Source organism: Cervus elaphus, chromosome 13 (genome assembly GCF_910594005.1).
Source record: "Cervus elaphus chromosome 13, mCerEla1.1, whole genome shotgun sequence".
NCBI classification, from domain to species: Eukaryota; Metazoa; Chordata; class Mammalia; order Artiodactyla; family Cervidae; genus Cervus; species Cervus elaphus.
This window is the reverse complement of record NC_057827.1, coordinates 62763451-62787953: the sequence shown is the minus strand read 5'-3', so window position 1 is coordinate 62787953 and position 24503 is coordinate 62763451. Positions and strand designations below refer to the sequence as shown.

Here is a 24503-nt window from a genome sequence, read left to right as displayed (position 1 = left end):
GCCCTGGGTTTTTAGACAGACCACTTCCCGCCACCTGACTCCACTTCTGTTGAGATCTCTGGATGTTAGCCTGTTCCCCTGCCTCCCCTCTTCAGGGCATACAGTGGGTATTTTCATCCAAATCACTGGGGGAAAAGGTGGGGCACTGGGCAGAGCCTTTGGTGGGGGGAGGAGAGAGCCACCCCCCAGGCTGACACAGCCCTGCCGCCTGCTTGCAAAGGGGCTGCTAACTTCCTCCCCCAGAGGCCTCCCCTGTGCCCTGTCCAGCTCTGCAGGTGGTTAATGTCGTTTCTGTTTCCTATGGAGGCTTAAGACGATGCACATTTGACTTCCCTGGTGCTCTAGTGGTTGAGACTCCACACTCCCCCTGCAGGGGGCGTGGGTTCAATCCCTGCCCCCACCCCCCACCCCAGTGTGGCACAGATAAAAAATTAAAAAGAGACACATTTATTATCTTACAGTTCTGGGGGTCAGAAGCCTGACTGCACTCATTATACTGGGCTCCCTCAGGCCACTTCCCATCTCAAGACCCTTAACCTTCCTCACGCCCGCAAGGTCTCTGGCCACGTAAGGTGCCCACCACAGGCCTGGCGAACTGGAGGTGGATCTCCCACCACACGGGGAACTCTTGAAGGCAAGGCCACGGCCCACTCATCTCAGACCCCCTCACCCCCATTCGTAACACAGAAAAGGCGACAAGGACGACCGTGTGGAATTACTGAACTTGAAATCAGCAGACGGCCGATTGCCGACCCCTGATCCCAGAGCTCCCGGGTGATGGGACAGCTCGTTCTCCATGGTGAGCCCCTCTCTGCCCTAAACCTCAGGGTCACAGCCCGTGTCTGATTCTGCCGCCTCAGGGTGTCGGGGAGGGGGTGGGCTCTGGTGTCAGAAAGTCTCGGGGGTGAACCCTGCTTCGTTACAGAGTACAGCTGAGCGGATCATTTACCCAACTCGCCCCTATTTCCTTCCCCATAAGTGACGGAGATAATACGGTGGAACTGCTGGATTCTCCCAAGGAGGGAATCAGGTCATCTGAGATAAATAAAAGGTGGCACCGGCCACTCAGTCATTCCGAATATTCTTTTCTCCTCCTGTTTGTGTAGTAATTCAAAACCGAGAGCATGATGAGCATCTCTTATTCAGCTGCTTCCGCTAAAGTGAGGGTGTCGAGAACCTGGCCTTTCCGGATGTGAGTTTTTGTGCGATCAGTTAATCAGATGCTCCTTTGTGACTGTACAGACCACCCTCCGCGCCCCCACAGGTTTTGTCGAGACCGCCTGCCAAGAGATGCTCTGAGTCCGGCCCGCAGGGTCGTTCAATCCATCTCCTCAGGTTTGTTGGTTTTGATGGTTCTTCCCCTTCGTGAAACACAGTCTACTTCAAAGTGCCAGGTGAGACACGAAAATAACTATAAACAGCAAAATCCCATGAGAAGTAAACCAAAAAAGGTTGGCCTCAATTCCACCATCTGGGAGTTGGGATGATCTGACCAGAAAGTGACTCATGGTAAGAATGAGGGAACTGTGGCTGAAGTCACTTCAAAGTCAGGTGACCCCAGAAGCTTCTGGCAGGTCTTTCTCAAAGCCCCTCCAGATGGCCAGGTCTGAATTTAAGCCACTTTCGGAACTGACCTCTGGATGTCATGCCCTTATGGAGATGAGTAACTGGGCCTTCTCACACCCGCGGGCAGGTGTCATCACTGGACCCCTGGGGAGGAGATGAGTGGCCTGGATGAGGTCACGGCTCAGATCTGGGGGTGAGGAGTCCTAACTTCAAACACCAGGAGGTCCCTCATGCAGAAGAGAGCAAGGCCTGAGCAGAAAGAACAAGAGAAGTCTTCTCTTGCTCAGTCGTTTCATTGCTAAACCGTGTTCAGCCCTCTTGCGACCCCATGGACTGGAGCCCGCCAAACTCCTCTGTCCATGGGAGTTCCCAGGCAAGAATACTGAAGAGGCTTGCCATTTCCTTCTTCAGGGGATCTTCCCAACCCAGAGATCAAACCCGCGTCCCCTGCTTGGCAGGCAGGTTCTTTACCATCTGAGTCACCCGGGAAGCCCCTTGTTCAGTTAGATGCTAACAGTCAGAAGGACGCTGCGTGCAGTGAGGATGGGGGTGGGAGCAGGGGACTCATTTCCTCATCAGAGACGATCTTGTCAAGATCGGAAAAAATCTTGTTGGCTTATTGAAGCAGGGGCACCAGAACAGAGTGTTCAAGGTCAGTGTTACCTGCACAGATTCCCTGACCATAACTGCCAGGAAGGCAGGGACCTTCCCTCTTTCCCACAGTATCTTGGAGCCTAGAACAGAGCAGACACTCCAAACTAGAATACTTGGTGAATGAATGAATTCTAGGGCCCTCGGCCAAGAATCCCACAGGCATGCTGAGATGTGGGCCTGGAGCCAACGTTTCCCTTTTTGTGGGCTTAAGACCCATTTCTTAATCTGAGGTTCAGATTTTTCATTTAAAACTGGGGATGGGCTTCTCTGGTGGCCCCGTGGTTAGGAATCTGCCTACAATGCAGGGAATGCAGGTTCGATCCCTGGTCAGAGAACTTCCACATGCCTCAGAGCAACTAAGCCCACGCACCCCAACTACTGAAGCCTGTGCTTGAGAGCCGGAGAGTCTCAATTTCTGAAGCCCGTGCCCTGGTGCCTGTGCTCCTCAACGAGAGAAGCCACCACAATAAGAAGCCGCAACTAGAGAGTAGCCCACACACAGCAATGAAGACCCAGCACAGCCAAAAATAAATTAATTAAAAAAAAATTAAAACAGGGGAAAAAAATGTAGACAGCCTCATAGAAGAAGAGAGATGCCAAGGGACCCTTATACTATGTGAAAAACACTTTTGGGGAGGAAAAAGCGAGTCTCAAGATAAACTTAGTTATCATCCCTGAAATTAAAAACATGCCTTAAAAATAATCCTATATAATATGCATGGATCCACATATCTGTAAATGTACAGACAAGAGTGGTAAATGTATCAGCCAGATTTATAACAGCAGCAGCAGCTGTGATTTATCTGAGCAAGGAGGAGATGGGGGGAAAGAGACTGTAATATGTTATTCTAAGAAAAGAAAGATGAGGAAGCATGATTAAATATTAAAAGGGGTCTGCTCTGGTTGGTGGGCATATGGATGTCTGTCGCCTTCTGGTGTTTTAAACGTCCTCACATCAGTTCAGTGTTTTGAACACTGGAGAGCGCCACCCACGAGATGGTTAGGACCAGACACCCTAGGGAGCCAGGATGGTGCCTCCGCCTTGGGGTGCCCGTCCTTCCGTGTTGGGGTCACCATGTGGCCTGTGAGGTCCATCACAGCGTGGAAGGGCTCCAGGAGGGCGTGGCTGTCGTGGCCTCTGGGGCCCCGTCCCCCAGGGTCCACACAGCGCCCACCACACCCCTGACAGCAGCTCTGCTCCGTGGAGGCAGGGCCTCCAGGTCCCATCTGTTTCTGCTCAGGAGTCAGAAGTGCCACAAATCTCCCCTCAGCTGGGCCCCTCCAGGGGAAGGAACAGAAGATGCTTTCAAAAGAAAATCTTCAAAGAGCAGTCACCAGAACCCAGCCAGACACTTTCCTGAATAACGAGCACTTTGCAGAGTAGGGGACATTTGTTGGCGGTGGCTCATGAAGGGAGCTTGCTGGCCGTACCCTGGGCTCCACGGGACCCTGCCCCCAGAAGGCCCTCCTCAGGGCCCTGGCACTGCAGGGTCCCAGCCCAGGCACACGTAGACTCAACTAGACTCTGCAGGATGGGGCCCCAGTGCCCACGGCAGCCACGCCCCCCTGGAGCCGGTCCATACCATGCTCGGCCACGCGTACCACACGGTGACCCCAACACTGCAGATGTAAAAGTTAAATTTGTATTAACAACATTCCTAGTAGCTCAGAGGGTAACAAATCTGCCTGCAATGCAGGAGACCAGGGTTCCATCCCTGGGTCAGGAAGATCCCTGGAGAAGGAAATGGCAACCCACTCCAGTACGCTTGCCGGGAGAATCCCATGGACCGGGGAGCCTGGCAGGCTACTGTCTATGGGGTCACAAAGAGTCGGACACAACTGAGCGACTAACACACAAAAACATCCCTATTATCCTATGTCCCTTTGGGGCCAGGAGACTTGGGGTCTGGCCGCTGCAGCCCTGCCCCCGTTTCTGAGTCTCATTCACCAGGAAGCAGCTCAGATGAGCCATCGCCAAGGTCCAAGCCCAGTGCTCAGAAGTCTCGCAGATACTAAGAAGCCCAGAGTCAGTTATAAATGGCTGTAAAGTGAGAGTCTGAGTGGTGAGATTGTCAGATAATCACTTAGATAAAGTCCTCAGAACTAGTAAGGACCTCCTGCATGGCACAGGAACTTCACAATATACTCTGTAATAGCCTACATGGGAGAAGAATCTAAAAAAAGAGCGGATATATATATATATATATATATATATATGACTGATTCACTTGCTATCCACTTAAAATGAACACAACATTGTAAATCAACTAGATGCCAATAACATTTTTAAAATATTCCTTAGATAAAATACAGGGCACCCAGTTAAATCTGAATTTCAGATAAACAACAAAATAATTTTTTGTATAATAGTAGTAAAATACTCCAGGAGTTGGTCATGGACTAGGAGGCCTGGTGTGCTGCAGTCCATGGGGTCGCAAAGAATCAGACACGACTGAGCGACTGGACTGAACTGAACTGAGTAAAATAATTTTGTGTGTGTGTGTGTGTGTGTGTGTGTGTGTGTGTGTGTGTGTGTGTGTGTGTGTGAAGTCACTTCAGTCGTGTCTGACTCTGTGACCCTGTGGACTGTAGCCCACCAGGCTCCTCTGTCCATGGGATTCTGCAGGCAAGAATACTGGAGTGGGCTTGTCATGCCCTCCTCCAGGGGATCTTCCGGACCTACGGATCAAACCCATATCTCTTCTGTCTCCTACATTGGCAGGCGGATTCTTTACCACTAGCGCCACCTAGGAAGCCCTAAATGATTTTAGTATATCTCAAATATTGTATTACACATACTTTGAGCAAAAAAAAAATTATATATGTCATAAAAAATTACCTGACATTCAAATTTAACTGGACTAACAACCACGGCTGAGTTCTGCCTACCTTCTCCACCAGCCGTGCCAACCAGCAGATGCCCCACGTGACCCCAGACACGTACTTGTTCTGACGCAGGCAGACCTGCTTTGGGCTCCCTGGAAAGCGGAAATCCTTTTCTCCTTCCCAGGAGGGTACCAGCCGGAGGGCTCCACCTCCTGCCACAGAAGCTCAGGGTCAGGACCAGCGCCAGGGCTGGTCTGCAGTGACCGCCCCGAGCCCCAGGCGTTGGGCATCTTGTCTAAAACCATTAATGAGCATCACACACCTGGGACCGGCATCCAGGCCTCCGGACCACCAAGCCGGAGGGCCGGCTCATGAAGTCACGTGACACCTGGCAATGCTATCCCAGCAGAGAACTGGCCTCCACACTTGGCTCTTTTGTTCCAAGAGCACAAAGCAAAAAGAGCAGTCCTGCCCTTTCATCAAGCTTGAGAGTACACAGCCAGCCACCCAGCTCCCTGTGTGTTCCTTCCGTGGAGGCCGAAGTTAATGGCAATATTTGCCACTCCTGTTGGCTGGTGTTTACACACTGAAGCGTTTTTAATTAAAGACAAAGTGGAGGGAGTAAAAACCGTAGCTACCATTTATTGAGAGCCTGCTCTATGCCAGGTACACCCTGGGCATCTCATGGGCATGGTTGCATTTTGATCATGAACAACGAACCCCTTGGGTTGGGTACCATCCTCATGTATGTCTGATAGGCAAGGAGAGGAAAGGGAGGCGGGTGCTGAGACGGGGGAGAGGGGTGAGCATCGCCCCACAGCCAACCCCACAGCCACCGTACGTGGGTGCTGATGTTGTGTGGGACCCAGAGGAGAGATGCTTTATTCCCTCAAAGAGAGAGGGGAGCCCTGCGGCACCCCGAAATGTGACCACGCACAATGCCATCCGGGCCAGTGCTGAGTGCACACAGAGAACTTTTTTTTTAAGATTTTTTTTTCTTAATGTCAGCCATTGTTAAAGTCTTCTTTGAATTTGTTACAGTATTTCTTCTGTTTTCTGTTTTGGCTTTCTGGTTTCGAGGCAGGTGGGATCTTAGTTCCCTAACCAGGGATCGAACCTGCGCCTCCCGCACTGGAAGGTGAAAGCTTAACCGCTGGGCCACCAGGGAAGTTCCGACACGCTGAGGACTTTTAGAGCAACCTCTGTGTTTATTTGCGGCCTCCCTCGCAGCACGGGACCGCTGTGACATTAGTCTGGTGCAACGGTGACTCTCAAAAAATTTCCTGACCAGGGATGGTGATGGGTCAGATCCCACCAACTGCAGGGGCCACACTGTCCTTCCTTACCCCTGAGCTTGATGTTCCGGGCATTTTCACGAAGCTGCCCCATGGCTCAGGCTGCCCACCTGCCTACAGGTCCTCCACCTGGGCTCATGTCCTCTCCTGAGGCTCTCCTGAGCACCCAGGGGCCCAGCAGGGATGAGCAGGAAGTCCCAACGAAGAGCTATGTCACCCTCACACCAGCCCAGCAGCAGGGGGCTGGCTGGGGGCTCAGAGAGGGGCAGTCTTTTCCGTGAGCTTGCACAGTTATCAGTAATGGATCAGAAACCAGCAACATCTGCCAGCTCCTAACCCCTGTTATCGCTCTGGGCTGTATGGCTCTCTCCAGTGGGGCCCCACACTAATTCATTCCTACAGCTGATGAAATACATTTGTTATGTTACACTACATTTATTACACTATATTTTATTTATTATATCATGCTACATTACATTATATCATAGCTAGCTATGTACTAACATTACATGAGGGCTGCCCAGGTGGCGCTAGCAGTCAAGAACCTGTAGGCCAATGTAGGAGACGTAAGAGACGTGGGTTTGATCCCTGGGTGGGGAAGATCCCCTGGAGGAGGGCACGGCAACCCACTCCAGTATTCTTGCCTGGAGAATTCCCATGGATGGAAGAGCCTGGCGGGCTACTGTCCATGGGGTGGAAAGAGACACGACTGAAGTGACTTAGCCCACAAGACTTGGCACATTACTTCATGTTATGTTACAGCACATTACATTATAGTTAGCTTTGTACTTGGGTTTCATTATAGGACACAATGATAAGTTCAGTATACTATCAGTACACTGTATTATGGCTAGCTGTGTGCTTGTGTGTCTTTCTTAAGGGCTCTGAACTTTTTAAGGACACAAGCTGAGTTTAATTTCTCTTTGAATCCCCGGTGCCAAGCACCTCAATTCACACAGACTAGATGCTAAAACTATTTTTTTATTAAAAAAATATTTTCTCAGTTACTTGCTGCACCTTGCACTCTTTGAGACAACAGCTACATCGCGGGGCGAGGTGGTTCTACTTGCTGTGGCTGAATAGTTCTAGACCCACAGAAGGCCCAGGAAAATAAGGATATTTTTGGAAAGCCTGAAAGCGTTACAGAATTAAGAGGAAAAATCAAATTCACCATCTTTGAAACCGTTGCCATAGAAACTCAGCACAACGCAGCAGGAGAAAACACTGTCTCGTCAGAACCCATCATCTTTGATTACGAGAAATAAAGAGAACACTTGCCTTGGAGGCAGGAAAGCCAGACAGCATTGTGGGGTTCCAGACTTCCGGGACCCTGTCCACAGTGAGAACTCGGAGGCCATCACTTGTTTTTAGAGGAGGCTGGCTAAGAACCTTGAGGAGAAACAGTCAAGACCAGTTCAAGTTGATGCTACTTTACTGACTATTTGCAGCTGAGCAAACACAAAACAATGGGGAGTTTTGAAATTCTCCCTGAGGGAACAGCAGGCAAAGGTTGCCATAAATTAGTACCTATTCTGCCCCAGTGGATTCAATAGCATCTTCTGAGTAATTCCATAGCATCTCAACAATCAACTGAGAGTCCCCTGTGGGGGCCTTCATGTATCAAATTCTCTTTATCCAGTAGAATAAAATCTCAGGGCCTGAGGGTGATGGCAAGAAATTTATGCTACTGTTCATTCATTCATTCATTGGCTAAACAAGCATCTACTATTTGCCAGGGGGCAGGGGCGAAAGCCTGAGGTGCAAAGAGAAAAAACATGTGATCCCCATTTTGGAGGAAGAGAGAAGGAGAAAGGGAAAGACAGAGAAGGTGGGAGAAAGAGAGGGAGGGAGAGAGGCAGGGACAGAATTAACTAATGAAATAACATTTGAATAGAGTGCGTTCTACATCAGGGAGCGCGTGCATACCGCAGAGAAGGCAGGATGGGGACAGCACACCAGCACCTTTACCCCCATAAGTGGGTCCTTTTGGATGATTTTTAAAACCTCCCCTCCTCTATGTGACAAAATGACAAAATCATTTTCAGAGTACTCACGACAAGAAACAAATAACAACAGCCTTGGCAGGAGAGACTGGGATCTCCATGGCATGTTTTTAACGTTTTAAGACATCAGAGTCTCCTTCAACCTATAAAGGTCCCAGCGAATCGCCACACCCCTCCTCCCCAGGGACACCTGTGTGTGCAGGAAAAAGGGGCAGACACAGCACAAGACAAGGCATGACTAATGTCCTGAGAAGCTTCCAGAAGGTTTTCACGAGGAGCTGTCCCTTGATACGGGTCCTAATAGATGGACAGGGAGGAGTCTGTCAGGCAGAGAGAAAGGATTGATCTGTCCAAATTCTTCTGATATTATGAGATAGGAACTAGTTCATAGCAATCTCATCCCATCCTTCATTGACTGTGTCGGGTACCATCTTGGAAAGCTGGCGGTGGCTCCCACCAGCCCACTCAGGACACGTAAACTCGCAATGACAGGTGTTCCTGTCTGAAGACAAAGTCTCTTCTCGTCCATTGAGAAGCCGTGTTGAAGCCTCCTGCCTGGGCACAGGAGAGAAAGGGAGCCCAGTGTGTTGTGAAGAAAACAGGGCAGAGAAGATACAAGCAAGTGAAAGTGAAGTAGCTCCGTCGTGTCTGACTCTTTGGGACCCCATGGACTGTAGCCCACCAGGCTCCTCCATCCATGGGATTTTCCAGGCAAGAATACTGGAGTGGGTTGCCATTTCCTTCTCCAGGAAGTCTTGCCGACCCAGGGATTGAACCTGGGTCTCCCTCCAGCCACCAGGGAAGTCGAAAATATAAGAGGCTGAGGCAAAATGCCTAATTCCTTCCAGAGGGCATGGCAGGTCCAGAGTGGCCTGAACAGAGTCCCAGAGTGCCAGGAAAGCAAGTCTAGACCCAGGCGTGACTTCTGTCATTCCCCCAAAGTCCCCACCGTCCTGTTTTTGGATCAAGAGGACTTTTTAACTGCTCACAAGGAAGCTTAATTCCTGATCAGCTGGCAAGGCCAAGAGGGCTACTCCATCGTGATCCTCTGTCCTCCAGGGTAACATCCACCATCCTCAGGCTTGCGGGGACCAGAAGAGCTGGGACCTTGTCCACAACTGCAAATCAACAGGTGCTTAAGAACCTCTCTGGCCTCAGCTCAACAAACAAACATCTCTCACCTCCTGACCGCCGCTTCATAACCTCCCACAGTTTTTTTTTTTTTTTTTTTTTTTACAGCAGATTAAAATTTTTTCTTTCTATGCACTAACAGTCATGGTTTTACTGTGTACGGACACCTTCTTGTTTTGAGATTCAGAAGCACTTGTGCTATCTTTTCCTGCTTTGCACATAGTAGGTACTCAATATAATACTCACTGGCTTGTTTGGGCAAAATCAAGTCTGTATTACGTGCCACAGGAAACCTGTCTGTTGGAGAGAAGTCATCTTAGAAATGAGATTGTATTCTTCCCAAGAGTATTTAAGGACACTCCAAGGCTAACAAGGGCCAGGGTGCCCCAAGAAAGCATTTCAGTCCTCCGTGGAAAAACCCTGGTTCAGTTTCAGCTTAAAAGCTTGGGAAAGGGATCTGGGCTTATTTCCTGCCAGATCTGACAAGGATGCCACTCTGAGGATTGGTGTTAAGAGAATCTGATTGTCACTAGCAGCTGGAGGGAAGGGAGGAGAGAGGGAGGAGGAAATTTGCTCTAAGAAGCAGCAGAAAATGCCTCCTTTTCCATCAAAAAAGACAGTCCTCTTGTTTCAAATGAGTAATGTAAAAACACACACAGGTTCATGTGCTCAGTCGTGTCTGATTCTTTACGACCCCGTGGACTGTAGCCCGCCAGGCTCCTCTGTCCATGGGATTTTCCATGCAAGAATATTGGACTGGGTTGCCATTTCCTTCTCCAGGGGATCTTCCCAACCCAGGTATCAAACCTGTATCTCCCGTAGCCCCTGCGTTGGCAGGTAGATTCTTTATCACTGAGCCACTTAAGAAACCTGAAGAGTCACACGGGTGACTGTAATCTCCATGTCAGCTTTTGCAACATACAGGCAAGAAAGAAGAGCAGATAAATGAGAGGGTGAGTAAGACAAAGAAACACTGGTCCTTTTAGCTTTCTGTCCTGATGAATTGGGAACAATCAAAGACCGTGACACTCATCACATAAGTGAAGTGGGAAGAAGGGCTGGGGTTTGGGCCGGGGTGCAGATTCAGGCACTGTCTCCCATGGAGGGTGTGGCCACAGGCATACCACCTTGCCCCAAGCCCATTTTCTTCACCTAACCTGTGGGGCCACCCCGGACTGCCAGACCATGGGGAAGTTCAGAGATACACAACAGGCACTCTGTAAGGGAAGTGACTTGTTGGAGAGAAGCAGTGAGCAGATAACAAAGCTGCCTGCCAGGGCTTTTGACTTCAAAAGGTGCCAGAGGTCCAAGGCAGCTGGAGAGAGGATTTATCATCAGGGATTTTCCCTGATAGCTCGGTTGGTAAAGAATCCGCTTGCAGTGCAGGAGGCCCCAGTTCGATTCCTGGGTCAGGAAGATCCCCTGGAGAAGGGAAAGCCTACCCACTCCAGTATGCTAGCCTGGAGAATTTCATGGACTGTATAGTCTATGGGGTCACAAAGAGTCGGACACGACTGAGTGACTTTCACTTTCACTTTTATCATTAAGGAGATGTGTTGTGACAGAAGACTCAGTGGTGGAGGAATTATCTCTTTGAGAATGAGTGAGAAAGCTGGGGAATTGTGCCAGGCCGTTCATTTCTTTAAATCTTGTTCACCCGCAGGCGTCATCTGTTACATACTGGCTACACTGTGGCTAACAGGTTCTACTTAAAAGAAAACACAGTAAATTAAACACACACCCACAAGCATCACATTTGCTACTATAGCTCAGATGCTCTTCACACCCAGCCCAAGCAACAGACCGCTCTGGGCTGTCCTGGTGGCCCCGTTTGCTGCTTGTCACTTAACCAAGAACAGGCAGCTCTTTAAGCGAACTCACCGACTTATACCTGGGGCAACAACACACAGGCCCAATGGCAAGATTATAAAAAAAAAAAAAAAAAAGATTATAACATCTCAGCTACCCCAGCAGACAGAAAGGGCAGGACGTGGGCTCGGGCCGTCCGGATTTCAACATCCGCTTTGGCTACCAGAGAGCTGTGTGACCAGAGACGAATCCCTCACCCTCTCTGAGCCCTATTTTTCTCAGCCGTAAGATGGGACCAACGAGGGCACTTCCCTCCTTGGGATGCTGTGAGGACTTCATGAGCTTTCAGATATAGAGACCTGAGCTCAATGCTTGGCCCAGGGTGTCAAGCACAGGGCCGGGCACCACGTGGTTACTAATTTAATAAGCAACCGACTTTCTAGAGCAATGGTTGTTACCACTACTATTATTAGCAGTAGTAGTTGGTGGTTCTTGCCACTTTATTTTTACTACTTTAAGATGGTGCATCTCTGAAAAGAACTTTTTCAAACTTTGGAATTAGGAGCTCAGTATTTTCCTTCCAACTCTAGAATCTGTAGCAAACAAGCAATGAGCTGGGGAAATGGGCTGGAGGGGTGTGCTGGGGCATCCGGGAACCCTTGGCTCACTCCCTCCCCCAGAGAGCATCTTGGACCCTCTGATGTTTGGGGGATGGACGGGATGGAGGGTTTATTCCTCTTTGGACGGATGTGTGTTGACTGGCTGGTGGTGGGCAGATTCCCTGGGGCTGGTGGTGAGGGGGAGGGAACAGATGCCTGGCTGGGGAGGAAAGTAAGTGTGTGGGTGAGGCAGGAGGAGGGGAAGAAAGACAGAGGGCGAGCCGAGCCCCGAATTCCCAGCTCAAAGCAAGACAGAATGTGGGGGATGCAAACAAGCTGCTAGAATAAACTCAACCTACAGAGAAACATCAATAACCTCAGATATGCAGATGACACCACCCTTATGGCAGAAAGTGAAGAAGAACTAAAGAGCCTCTTGATGAAAGTGAAAGAGGAGAATGAAGAAATTGGCTTAAAACTCAACATTCAGAAAACTAAGATCATGGCATCTGGTCCCATCACTTCATGGCAAATAGATGGGGAAACAATGGGAACAGTGAGAGACTTTATTTTGGGGGCTCCAAAATGACTGCAGATGGTGACTGCAGCCATGAAATTAAAAGATGCTTGCTCCTTGTAAGAAAAGCTATGACCAACCTAGACAGCATATTAAAAAGCAGAGACATTACTTTACCAACAAAGGTACATCTAGTCTAAGCTATGGTTTTTCCAGTGGTCACATATGGATGTGAGAGTTGGACTATAAAGAATACTGAGCACCGAAGAATTGATGCTTTTGAACTGTGGTGTTGGAGAAGACTCTTGAGAGTCCCTTGGATTGCAAGATGATCCAATCAGTCCATCCTAAAGGAAATCAGTCCTGAATATTCATTGGAAGGACTGATGCTGAAGCTGAAACTCCAATACTTTGGCCACCTGATACGAAGAACTGCTGCTGCTGCTGCTGCTAAGTCGCTTCAGTCGTGTCCGACTCTATGCGACCCCATAGACGACAGCCCACCAGGCTCCCCCATCCCTGGGATCCTCCAGGCAAGAACACTGGAGTGGGTTGCCATTTCCTTCTCCAATGCATGAAAGTGAAAAGTGAAAGTGAAGTCACTCAGTCGCTCTTAGTGACCCCATGGACTGCAGCCCACCAGGCTCCTCCATCCATGGGATTTTCCAGGCAAGAGTACTGGAGTGGGGTGCCATTGCCTTCTCCGGATGCGAAGAACTGACTCATTGGAAAAGACCCTGATGTTGGGAAAGATTGAAGACGGGAGAAGGAGATGATAGAGGATGAGATGGCTGGATGGCATCACCGACGTGATGGATGAGAGTTTGAGTAGGCTCCAGGAGTTGGTGATGGACAGGGAAGCCTGGCGTGCTGCAGTCCAAGGGATCGCAAAGAGTTGGACACGACTGAGCGACTGAACTTACGTACTGTTTATCCATGAGACCAACAAGCACGTACAACACTGGAAGCTTCTACACCTTGCAAAGCGCATCTCCACTGGCTCTGCCCTTTCAGTGCTTGTGGTGTAACACAGGGCCACTCTCCATCGGTACCGGCCAAGAGACAGTGGCTTTGGGGGACAAGGACTTGCCTGAGGGCCCCAGTGAGCGTGGTGGTGGTGGTGGGGCGCAGCTCAGAATCAGATCTGCTACTTCTGCCTTCATGCCATCCCCATGCCCCGCCCTGGGGATGGGCTGGAAAGAATGACACAGCCTGGGCCACGGGGGCTGCACCTGACATCTGCCTGCACCCATGCCAGCCCAGCGATGGGAAGGAGCAGCGCCAAGTTGATGGAACAGGAGAGCACTGCCTCGGGGTTCAGGGCACCTGGCTTCCTGGAGATGGTTTCTGAACCTGGCCTTGAAGCAGAGGGCATTCCGGGGAAAGCACAAAGGGTTCGGGCAGCATCTGGTTGAAGCAGGAACCAGGAAGGTGGGTGCGAGGCCCCAGGTGAGAGAGGCTGCCTGGGTCTATTCATAAGGAGGGAGGGTCAGCCCAAGTATTGGGATGTTATCTCACGGGCCAGCATTTCCAGCATCACATGGAAATCTCTGCAGCATGCTTGAGTGCCGGGCTGTGTGGGAAAAACTAAAAGTTAACCTCGATTAAAACCTGTTCCAATAAATCCTGCTCTGCTTTAAAGTGTTCTCAGAGCAGGTGAAGGATTAGAGCCTCTTAAGAAGTCTCAAACAAGGAGACAGACATTTAAAACCCCTGGCAGCATTTTAATAAGTTGCATAGTCTTCGATAAACCAATATTCACAAGGCTTTTAAAAGTCAGAAGGGAGAGTTAAGGGTTGGGGGTCAGGGGAGAGGCAGGCAGCGATGATGTCACTAAGGGACCTCCTTCCAGTGGATAAAGCATTACTGGAACAGAGCACAGCTATTTTTTTCCAGGAGACAAAAGGTGTGAGTAAGCTGTGTGCAAAAAAGGGGGGCTAACTCTTCTGTGTGAAACAGGGATGCGGAGAAGTGGTCGAGTGAGAAGGATGTACCCCAAGAACTACTGGCAAGGATGGGGGGACAGTGAGAGTAGCAGGTAACAAGGATCAAGTCCTTGGGGGACACTATCTGGGAGAGGACATAAGGAAATGTTCCACTTCTTGATCTGGGGGGCAGTTACGGGGGTGTCTACATATGTATGTTGGGATCCCCAAGAGCAACCCACATTTGTATGTTGGGATCCCCAAGAGCAACCCACATTCAGTGATTCTCTGGGAGGAGGCATGGACCCCACTTATTACAGCACAGGACACAATGCCAAACCAGCAAAGAGAAAGGGCACGTGGAGTGAAGAGGTCACAGGAAACCAGGGACAAGCTTTGAAGCCTCCCTTCCAGTGGAGTCACACAAGATGATCCTAATTCCCCAGCAACAGGTTGTGATCAAACATCTAAGAAGTAGTCAACTCAAGTTAGTGCCCAGGGTGGACCCAATCCCAGACTCCCAGAAGGAAAGCAGGCACTCCACACAAACTGTATTATTTGCACGAACAGCGTAGGCACAGAGAACCATCCTTATCAGTCAGAATCATGGGGACCCCGACCCAGGGCCAACTTTGTAAGCAAAGCTTTCCCAGGATGGCAATCAGGCTTGCTATGTAAATTATCTGCACGATGTGTAGATTCGTTGGTCTGGGCGCTTAAGAGTCATGTTCTGTATTGCCTGTAAGTTATGCTTCAATTAAAAAAACAAACCCAGAAACAAACAATAAAATAGAATCCGCAGCTGTCTGCATGAAATTTGAGAGACACTGGGCTTCTAATCGTGGTTTGAACAGATAAAAGATTATCTAATATTTACGTAAGTTACCATTATGTTTAAGTTAAAACTGGACCGATCTTGTATCGTGTCCTCAAAAAGTCAAGCTTCTATTTACCAAGAAAAGCTGCCAGCTTTGCTGTTATAACGACTCTTTTGTTTTCACAGTTCTAAGGACTGCTGACTTATAACCTTGAGTCCATGGATATTTGTTATCATTTGTTAGAATATTTGCTGTAGAAAACTGTGGGCACCCAAGGTTATGAACTGTTTGCTTCAGAAGGATTTTTGCACCAACCCAGCTGTAAGTAGCCTGCTGATGGCTAATTTCCTAAACTGGTAAGAATGAGCTCAGTGGGAATGGTGCTGCTTGAATTAAAATCAGGACCACAGCTAACAGCTTTTGCTGCCTGGCACACAATTATTTTGCAAGTAAAATAGTGTGGCTGACAGATGAGCTTTCAAATGCAATGTTGATTCTCACCCTTCCACCAGCACCACCCTTGACCTCCAGAAGGAGCTGAAAAATGGGAACTGATCATGGTATTTAAGATGATGTTCTGGGAGGAGGGGCTGGCCTGAGTAGGGGGCAGCTGTGGTCCGGCTAGTCAGAGGGAGCACAGGGCAGTCAGCAGGTCCAAGCGTGGGTGATGAGTGAGCCCAATGCTATGGGTCTGTATCCTTGAAATAGTGATGGCACACCGCCCTTCCCATCCCTGGGCTTCCCTTCCTTTGTTTTTCAGTGCTCAAGTCATGTCTGACTCTTCATGACCCCATGGACTGTAGCATGCCAGGTTTCCCTATCCTTCAACATCTCCGGAGTTTGCTCAAACTCATGTCCATTGACTGAGTCAATGATGCCATCTCATCCTCTGTCACTCCCTTCTAGATAATGCTCACCCCGAGGTCTATGCCAGGAGCTGGACCCTTGATCTTCCTCATCCGTATTCAACCCTTCCAGACCAAAGTCATTTGTTCAGTTGTACAGGCAAGGAGACACGTGTGGAGCCCGAGGCGGCTCAAGGCATGTGCCAGCCTGGATGGTGGAACCAGAATTTGAAGGCAGGTGCATCTTCCTCCAAAAGCAGAAGCCTAGCTGGGACAGGGAATGCAGGAGAGCAACATGTTCCCCCAAACCGGAGGCTTTTCAGGGGACTGTGAGCCTGGGACCCTTGTCAAGGTTGATGAAAAGAAGGTAGAGGTGGAGCAGGTGGCCTAAGGCGGCACCTCTTCTAGAGGCCAGTTCCCACCCAGGGGGCACACCGTGCCCTGGGCTCAGCCCTGCAACCCCAAAGCTGTCACCTGCAGACCGTGCTGGCTCTGTGGATGCAGCCCCCAGGCCAAGCTGCTCCTGGGGCAGCAGGATGCATGCAAGCGTGTGATGCACAACCCGAGCTCCTGTCTCACTCTCCGTCTTCGCATCTCCTGCCTGATTGGAGAACCAACGCTCCCAGGAGGCAAATGCCCCAGAGCAGACACCCAGAGTCTCAGGCAGGAGCTCAGGCCAAGTCCTGAGTGAACCTGGTGGGCACAGGGCCCCCCGGGCTCAGAGCTGGCCTCTGACAGTGGGCCTTGTGCATTACAGAGGGGGACAGCAAGGGGGACAAAGGAAGGGGTTCTGAGCCTCACCTAGTGGGAGGAGAAGATGGGAGGGACAACCCAGACTTCACCTCTGTCCCGGCCTCCCCTCCTTCCTTCCGTCCTTCCTTGCTGAGGAGCCCTCACTGCCCCAATGTCAACTTTTGGGTGCTCCAAACCACACTGAACCTGAACTGGCTGGAATCCAGAAATTACACAGCTCAGGGACTTGTCAGCCTGTTCCCTCTCAAGCCTGTGACCACATCAGAGCTGTCGCCACCTACAAGGAGGGCTCAAGTGTCCAGAAGCAGAGCAGCAGGAGAGGAAGCCCCATAACGGCAGGCTTGAGATGCCACCTCCTCCAGAAAGTCCTCCTAGATGCTGCTTGCGGTGTCTCTGCTCTGTGGCCCAGCCCGCCCTTCTCTCTGAGTACTGTCAGCTCTCTTGGCTTCTCCACTCTCCCTCCGCATGGCTGGCCTTGGTGACAAAGACTGTCCTCATCACCTCTTCTCTCAATTCCCAGCAGGGAGCCAGCCAAGCCCAGCGTGACCATTGAATGAGTTAAGTGGATTAAGGAATGAAAACAAGGCTTGGCAGGAAGCCCAGAGTGGCATCTTCTGCTTATTCTGTGGTCCGAGTGCCTTTGCTCTACGGGCCTGGGGACTCGTCCGAAGGACCCACACGTGTCCTGCCTCCTGTCCTCAGTCCAGCTGTCATCTGCCAGCCCCCTTACTTCTCTGCACGCAGAGCGCACCCTTCAGATGCGGCTCAGGAACCTTCCCGGGCACTCGCCAGACGTTTTCTCAGCTCCCACAGAGCGGCTCCCTGTGTGTCCCACCTGCTTCCATTATTATCCCTGTCTACACCTTCAGAATGGCTGGGATCCAGCCTGGCCTGGAGATTGCATCCTGTGTGTCTAGAGGGGGCCCAATTCTCCCCTCTGAACCTTGGTTTCTGCTTTGAAAACAAAGGTGGTAACCCCTGCTCCCCTCTCTCTGGACTCCAAGCTCTGTGTTGCAAATCATGGTGGAAATGTGAGGTCACCCATTACTGCCACACTCTGATTCTCTGCACTGAGCTCAGATCAAAAAACCAACCAGGCCCAACTGCAGAGCTGCTGAGCCCAGGGAGGAAGCCAAGAGAAAGAATCCGCGGCTGCCTAGTGGCCGGTTCAAATCCCAGTCCACTACTTCCTTCACCTCCCTGAGCCTCAGTTGCTTCATTTGAAAAATGGGCAGAATTGAATTTCTACTTGAGACTTCAATGGTGAGCCCTGGTTGTGTTGATCCAGGTCAGCAAGAACCTGGCACCTGGCAAACAGCAAGTGTCATCATGGTCAGGACAGTCACAGTGACCTAAGGGACCGCCAGCTCCTGGACGGTCCATTCCCCCAGCCCAGGTCATGGGACTTGAGAGACAGAAAGCGCCTCCTTTGTGATGGATCCAGGACACGGAGGCCACATCCCCCCCAACCCCACTCCCCAGACTATCCACTTAATTTTCCCAACAGGAAGTATGAAAAATGGACTTGGCTCCCCGTGGACCCAGTAAACATCATTTGTCAGGAGGAGTTGAGCAGATTTTGCTTTTGCAGAAGTGCTGCTCCTTCCTGTCTGCCCATGGGACAGTCCACCTTGCTTGCCACTGGGGTGCCATGAGCTACAGGGTCCAGCAACCTGAGTTACTCTAGCAGCTCCGAGAACATCCCAAGGACTAATCTCTGGGTCAGGGACAGAGCAACAGGCAGCTCCAGCCGTCGGGACCTGCCTGCAGCCCACTTTAAAAACCTTGCGTGCTCCTCTGGCCCACCCAATATGCCGAGTGTGTTACATCTCTACTTGCTACATCTTCAATACACAGGGCCCTCTCTGAAGCCAGCAGCCTTGCTGACTGACCAGCTGGGAGCTGGGAGGGCCCCTGAACGCTGACCAGGGTCCTGGGCCAGGCATGGTGACGAGTGTTTTCACCGAACATGGTGGAAAGAGGTGTGACGGGTTGGTATCACTCACAGTGCGGTGCAGAGAACTAAAGCGCCTTGTCCAGGTCACACACAGCCAGGAAGGCTAAAGAGAATCTGGACCAGGATCCCTTGACCTTGATTCCAGAGTCTTCCATCTCTCCACCTAGTAAGAGGTTTTGTGGTCCTACCATCCCATCCCATTTTCCTAGATCAAGAAAGAGAAAATAATGCAATCTCATAATAGGCACCATTTCCTGACCTGGCTCCACATGGCCTTGTCTGATCCTCCCAAGGATCAGACTCCTTAAAGCAGGAAAGGCCATCATCATCCCACTTTAGAGATGAGGAAACTGAGGCTCAGGAAGCCATATGACATGCTGGAATCTTCCAGCTGGTTTCAAACTCATGATTCAAACCCAGGTCTGCCTGACTCTGCATCTCAAACCCTTCACCATCAAGCTACACTGAGTTCCTCAATGGAGCCCAGAGAGGGGGTGTTAATCACCCCACCCCAGGGTCACACAGTAGGTGAACAGGTCTCCACCACCAAGGCCAGAAAGCAGGTCTCCGCAGTTTCAAGCTCCTCAACTCTGGCCCCACAGAAGGATGCCTTGGGGAGTTAGTGTACCCCCTGTGGGAGGCAGAGCACAGAGGGTCCTGCCCCGGTGAATGCCCATAAACAGCTACTGAGCGCTGCCGGCATGCTGAGCAATCTGCAAGGAGCCTGCAAAATAAGCTCACACCCCCAGCCTTCTTTGTTTTGCTGTTCCTCATCAGCTCCCTCCAAGGAGCAGCTACAGGGGCCCCTTTGCTCACCAGGCAGCAAGCTCCTGTCTTCAGCCCCACACCGTGTTGGGCAGCCTCAGGCTACTGAAACGAACAGGCATCCTAATGGCTCCGCTGAGCGCTTGACACATGTGTTCCACACTCCGTTTATCACCTTTCGTTCTTCCTTCAGTCCCGTGAGGTGGGTTCTGTGTTACAGATGAGGAAGCTGAGGCTCAGACACTAACCCATTCAGGTCTGGGAGCCCTGATGTGATCCAGGCTCTGCCCTCTCTGCCCCAGACCCCTCGTCCCCAGCTTCCCAGGTCCTCGCCACTGGCCAGTGGGCTCAGGGCTAGGACTGCGTACTCTATCCCATCTGACAAGAGCCCTGAGGACCAGGTCGGGGGTGGGAGACGGTAACGATGGAGGGGAAAGGAAGACCTCCAGATAATGGTGACTGCAGATGCGGTGACTTCTCTCCGTGGTCTGCTCAATACCAGGCACAGCAAGGGTGCTTTGAGGATACCACTACAAAAAATTCCTTAGCACTCTGGGAAAGTAGGAATTATGCCTTTTTCTGGCTATAGAAACTGAAGATCAGAGAGGCTAGGAATTCGTTCAAGGTGGCACAGCAGCTCTGGAATGGCCAAGGGAGATGCAAGCCCAGATCTGTGCAGTGTCTAGGGATAAGTATAAACACATTGTTGGGAGACAATTCTTGAGTCTTCATGTTCCGCCTGCTTTCTCAGTAAAGGCATGCCAGCTCTTGTTCCGGACTATCTTTTCACTGTCTGCACAGCAATGATATTTGGACAGCAAGCTTAATCGCCTACGAAAGAGACAACAACAGCATCCCCCTCGGGGCAGAGAGAACATTTGTTCCCCAACCAGGATGATTATCCCCCTCTGAGACAATCAGATCTCCCTCTGAGACAAAGGACAAAGGTTAAGCAGGTTTGCTAGCAGCTCCTTCGAAAGAGCAGGGTTTCCTAAGCATGGGGCTGCTCACTGTTACACAAACCCACTTCACAGAATCCACCAGGGCTCTGCCCGGCCCCTGTGGGCCTTGCGGGGCACCGAGGTGAACGTGATGGTCATGCTGCTGACTCTGCTGTGAGCAATAAAGCCCCCTGTCTGGAAGGCTCACATCTTGGGTCAGCATCTTTTACATCGTGGCAGGCTAGCTTGCAAACAAGGTAAAATTTCAGACCCTTCACAGCTCTTGACATATCTGTGCTGAAGTTCAAAAAAATCAGTTGCACAAATTCTGGAAGGGAGAACTGCTGAAGAGCAGCACTCAGGAAAGATGGACCATTCATTAGCATGCGGTAAAGATATAGCATTGCACAGGGCAAGATTCAGCGTCCAGGGGCCATATTAATGGGTATATCAGAGCTAGATCCAAGGAGGTGATAGATTCTTCTAGAGCATCATATCTTGTTCTGAGAAGAAGACAGAGTCTGACCTTGTGAAGATTCCAGAGAGATAAGTCATTTGGAAACACAGTTGAAGGAAATGGCCACATTTAATACAAAAAAAGAAAAAGGATGATGCAGGAGGAGGATTACAGGATGATGGTTCAAACATAATAATTATTATTGGGACTTATGCAATCCTATACAGTTTTACATTCATCATCTCGTTTCATTTTCCTGCCTATGCTGTGAGATGATGATACTACTCCCATTTAACAGACAGAAAAACTGAGGCTCTAAGAAGTTCAGCATCTCACTGCAAGTCATGAGGGGCAGAGTCAGGCCTGGAACTCGGGCATTTGGCCTCCCCATCTCAGATGCTCTCTGTGGCCCTAGAGAGTCACAGAACAGGCTACCAAGTGCAGACAGGATTAGACTCTCTTCTGAGGGCCAATGGGCAGAGTTAAAGGGAAGAAGATTTTTGACTCAAGAGAGGAAGTTCATAATGAGGAATGTCCATTTACTGACCCCTTCCTGGTGCCACATTACCATATTGAAGTCTCAAAATCCTGACTGATCATAACTTATCACAATGACCGTCATCCCGCTGCACAATTGAGAACGCCGGGGCTTTGGAGAAACGGAGTGTTTCCCCAGATGCACGGTGGCTGGGCCACGTCGGAGCCCAACGCTACATGCCTCCCGTGGAAGTCACTGCCTTGTGAGGTGGTATGAGCTCCCCGTGATGAAGACACACAGAGGGTGACTCAATCTTCCCAGGGATGCTGGGGAGGGAAGCTGGCGTTTCATGGCAGATCTGCCCAGGTTACCTGGCCAGGGTTCTAGAGCGATGCAAACACACGAGTGAGAACTCACACACACTCGGCTGAGGCAGGAGGCGCCCTGGGGTGGAAGAAGAAGGTGGCGGATGCACTTGAAGATAAACTTGAGTCCTTGCTGAGGGTGCTCGATGCTGCACAAGCCCTCTGTGAGGGCCCATCACACACGCATTTCAGAGAGGGTAGCCAGGCTCAGAGAGCCCGCGGGTTTGGCCCAAAGTTACCCAGGCAGGAAGGGCTAAGACAGGATGTCTTGTGCTGAATGGAATACCCTAGTCCTGGGCCCCACATGTGGCAGACACTCTGCAGGGGCCAAGGGAGGGTGGTGGGGCCTGGGAGTTTGAAGGACAAGGTGTAGGGTGCAGTGGCAAAGACTGGGTGTTGTCAGTAACCGGCACCTTCGGGGAAGGTACAGTGCAGACCAAGAAGCAAGGCCCCAGAGGCTGATGCAGCACACGGTTTTCCACCCAGCTCAGGCTTTTATTGATTCCTTGCTCTCTTTTGATTCATTTATTATTTATTTACCAGCTCTGTCCCTGGGACTAGGCAGCAGCAACCTGGCATAAATGAGACACAAACATTTGCCTTCAGGGATCCTCAGACACAGGGATGCTCTGATGGAGACCAGGATGGAGTCTCGGGGGCTCAGAGGAGGAAAGAGGGCTGATCCCTTCCAGAGGGAGCAAGCCCCCCGCCCCGCCCCCAGCCCTTCGCAGGCTCTTTCAGGCTCCTGTGGGCTCTGCCTTCGCCTCTGGTGCCAGCCTGTCTGAGCTCTGGAAGAGCTTGCTTCAGCCACAATCCACTCTGCCCACACAGGCCACTGGGGAGGAAGACCCAGGCTAATAGAGGGCTGGGCTGCGGAGGTTTGTGACACAGAATCACACCTGCCTGGGGCTTGGGTCCCTCTCCACTTTCCGCTTCAATACTCTGCAATCCATCAGCTGTCACTCAGCATTGGTACCCGGGCCCTGGGCTCAGATCCGGCTTGTCTCAGTGCTTCCTGCCTAGCGACTTTGAGCCAGACCCTCGGGCTCCCTGAAATGGGCGCGTGATAGCCCTGCTCTCATAGGGACATCACGCAGCACAGATCCTGGCCCTCAGCAGGTGCCCAAGTTCACCAGCACCACCTGCCCCTTCTTCTTCCATCTGAGGGTGGCTCCTGCCTCACCTGTGAGCTGAGACTGAACGTGAACGACTTGTGAAAGCGAAAGTTTTAGTCGCTCAGTCATGTCCATCTCTTTGCCACCCCATGGACTATAGCCCGCCAGGCTCCTCTGTCCATGGGATTATCCAGGCAAGAATACTGGAGTGGGTTGCCATTCCCTCCTCCAGGGGACCTTCCCTACCCAGAGATCGAACCTGGGTTCTCCTGCATTGCAGGCAGATTCTTTACCATCTGAGCCTCCAGGGAAGCCTGTGTTTTTAATTCATGCTCACATGATGTTGGTGAGGGTGACAGAGATGACAGAGGCTGGTGATAACTTCTTTTTGGCTCCTTGACATCCCCCAACACAGCACGGGAGATGTTCCATGGCATGCTGCCTGCATCCCACCCGCCCCCTCTACCTGACTGATGTGGTTGCTGGGATACGCAGCGGGGTCAGGTGGAATCTCTGGTGGGGGTGAAGAAGGGTTGGCAGGATGTCAGGGAGGGGGCAGGAGATGCAGGCAGCAGAGCCTCAGCTCAGGGCAGAGCGGCGGGGGTGCAGGGGGCTGGGGAAGGCATTAGTCACCTCCCTGAGGTCCCCCTCAAAGCTGCTGGAAGCCAAGCCTTAATACATTTCTAATCACCTCCCAGACCTCCGTGTTGAGGAGATGGATAAGAAGCTGTAATGGGGTCTGGAGAGGACTAATGGTCCCACCTGCTGGCTGCCACCCTGGGTGGGCCTGGGGCCAGAGCAACCTGCTCCCCACCGCCTCACTTTCATCCTCCCGGGGAAGGAGGCTCCTCCGAGTCTAGGTCCCTGGGATGGAGGCGAGAGGGAACCGGCCCTGCTTACGAGGCCGCGCAACTCCCGGCTGCCAGACTCGAGCCCTGGATGACTACCTGGCTCTCTCAATGCCCCGTGGAGTATTCTGTCACAGGACTCGCTGAAGGAACGCAAGTGGGAGTGCCATGCAGAAAGGAACTGGGGCAGTCCAGGCACGTTCTGGCGAAGTCTGGTATCAGAGATTCACCTGTGAGGTTACGTTTTACAGCATTCACAAGAAAGAAGTGCAGATCAAGGTTCCACAGCGGGGAGTGGGGAGGCAGTGGACCAGATTCAGACTTAGCACTATATTCCTTCTCCCCAATGGGAGGAAAGGAGTAAGGATGAAACATACTTGTTAAAAACACAGGGTTAGGAAAACTCTGCTTCCAGCCAAGATGAAGAAACAGGGACTAGATCTACCCTCCCAAGGGAAACAATAAAAAAGAACAAAACACAGGGCAATATTTTTCAAGACACTGGACATCAGGCAGTGAGGGACAGTGACCCTTGAGAGATGGGGAACAAGGCAAGAAAGCCCTGTCATTGACTGTGTTTACTGCCTGGGAAGTTTCCAGGCCGTGGAGCAGGAAAGGGGAATCCAGATGGAGCCTGGGGGACTCAGGCATTGAAGAGATGGGACTGAGCGTCTGGGGAGCCAGGGGGCAGCTGGAGAACCAGGAGGCAGAGGGTGGAGAGGAGAGAGCTGAACAGAGATCTGTAAAAAGCCCACGCAAATATTTAGCAGAGGACTGGTGAGCACAGGTAGCAGCAAAAAAAAAAAAAAAATCACCAGAAAAGATGACAGGGAATA

At 51.1% G+C, this 24503-nt stretch overlaps 1 protein-coding gene across 1 annotated transcript in view; it reads right to left on the bottom strand.

Annotated features, from left to right (window-relative positions):
• The window catches only part of C13H14orf132 (chromosome 13 C14orf132 homolog), a 51948-nt gene that overhangs the window by 12600 nt on the left and 14845 nt on the right, over positions 1 to 24503 (bottom strand). The gene's annotated exons all lie outside the window — the stretch shown is intronic.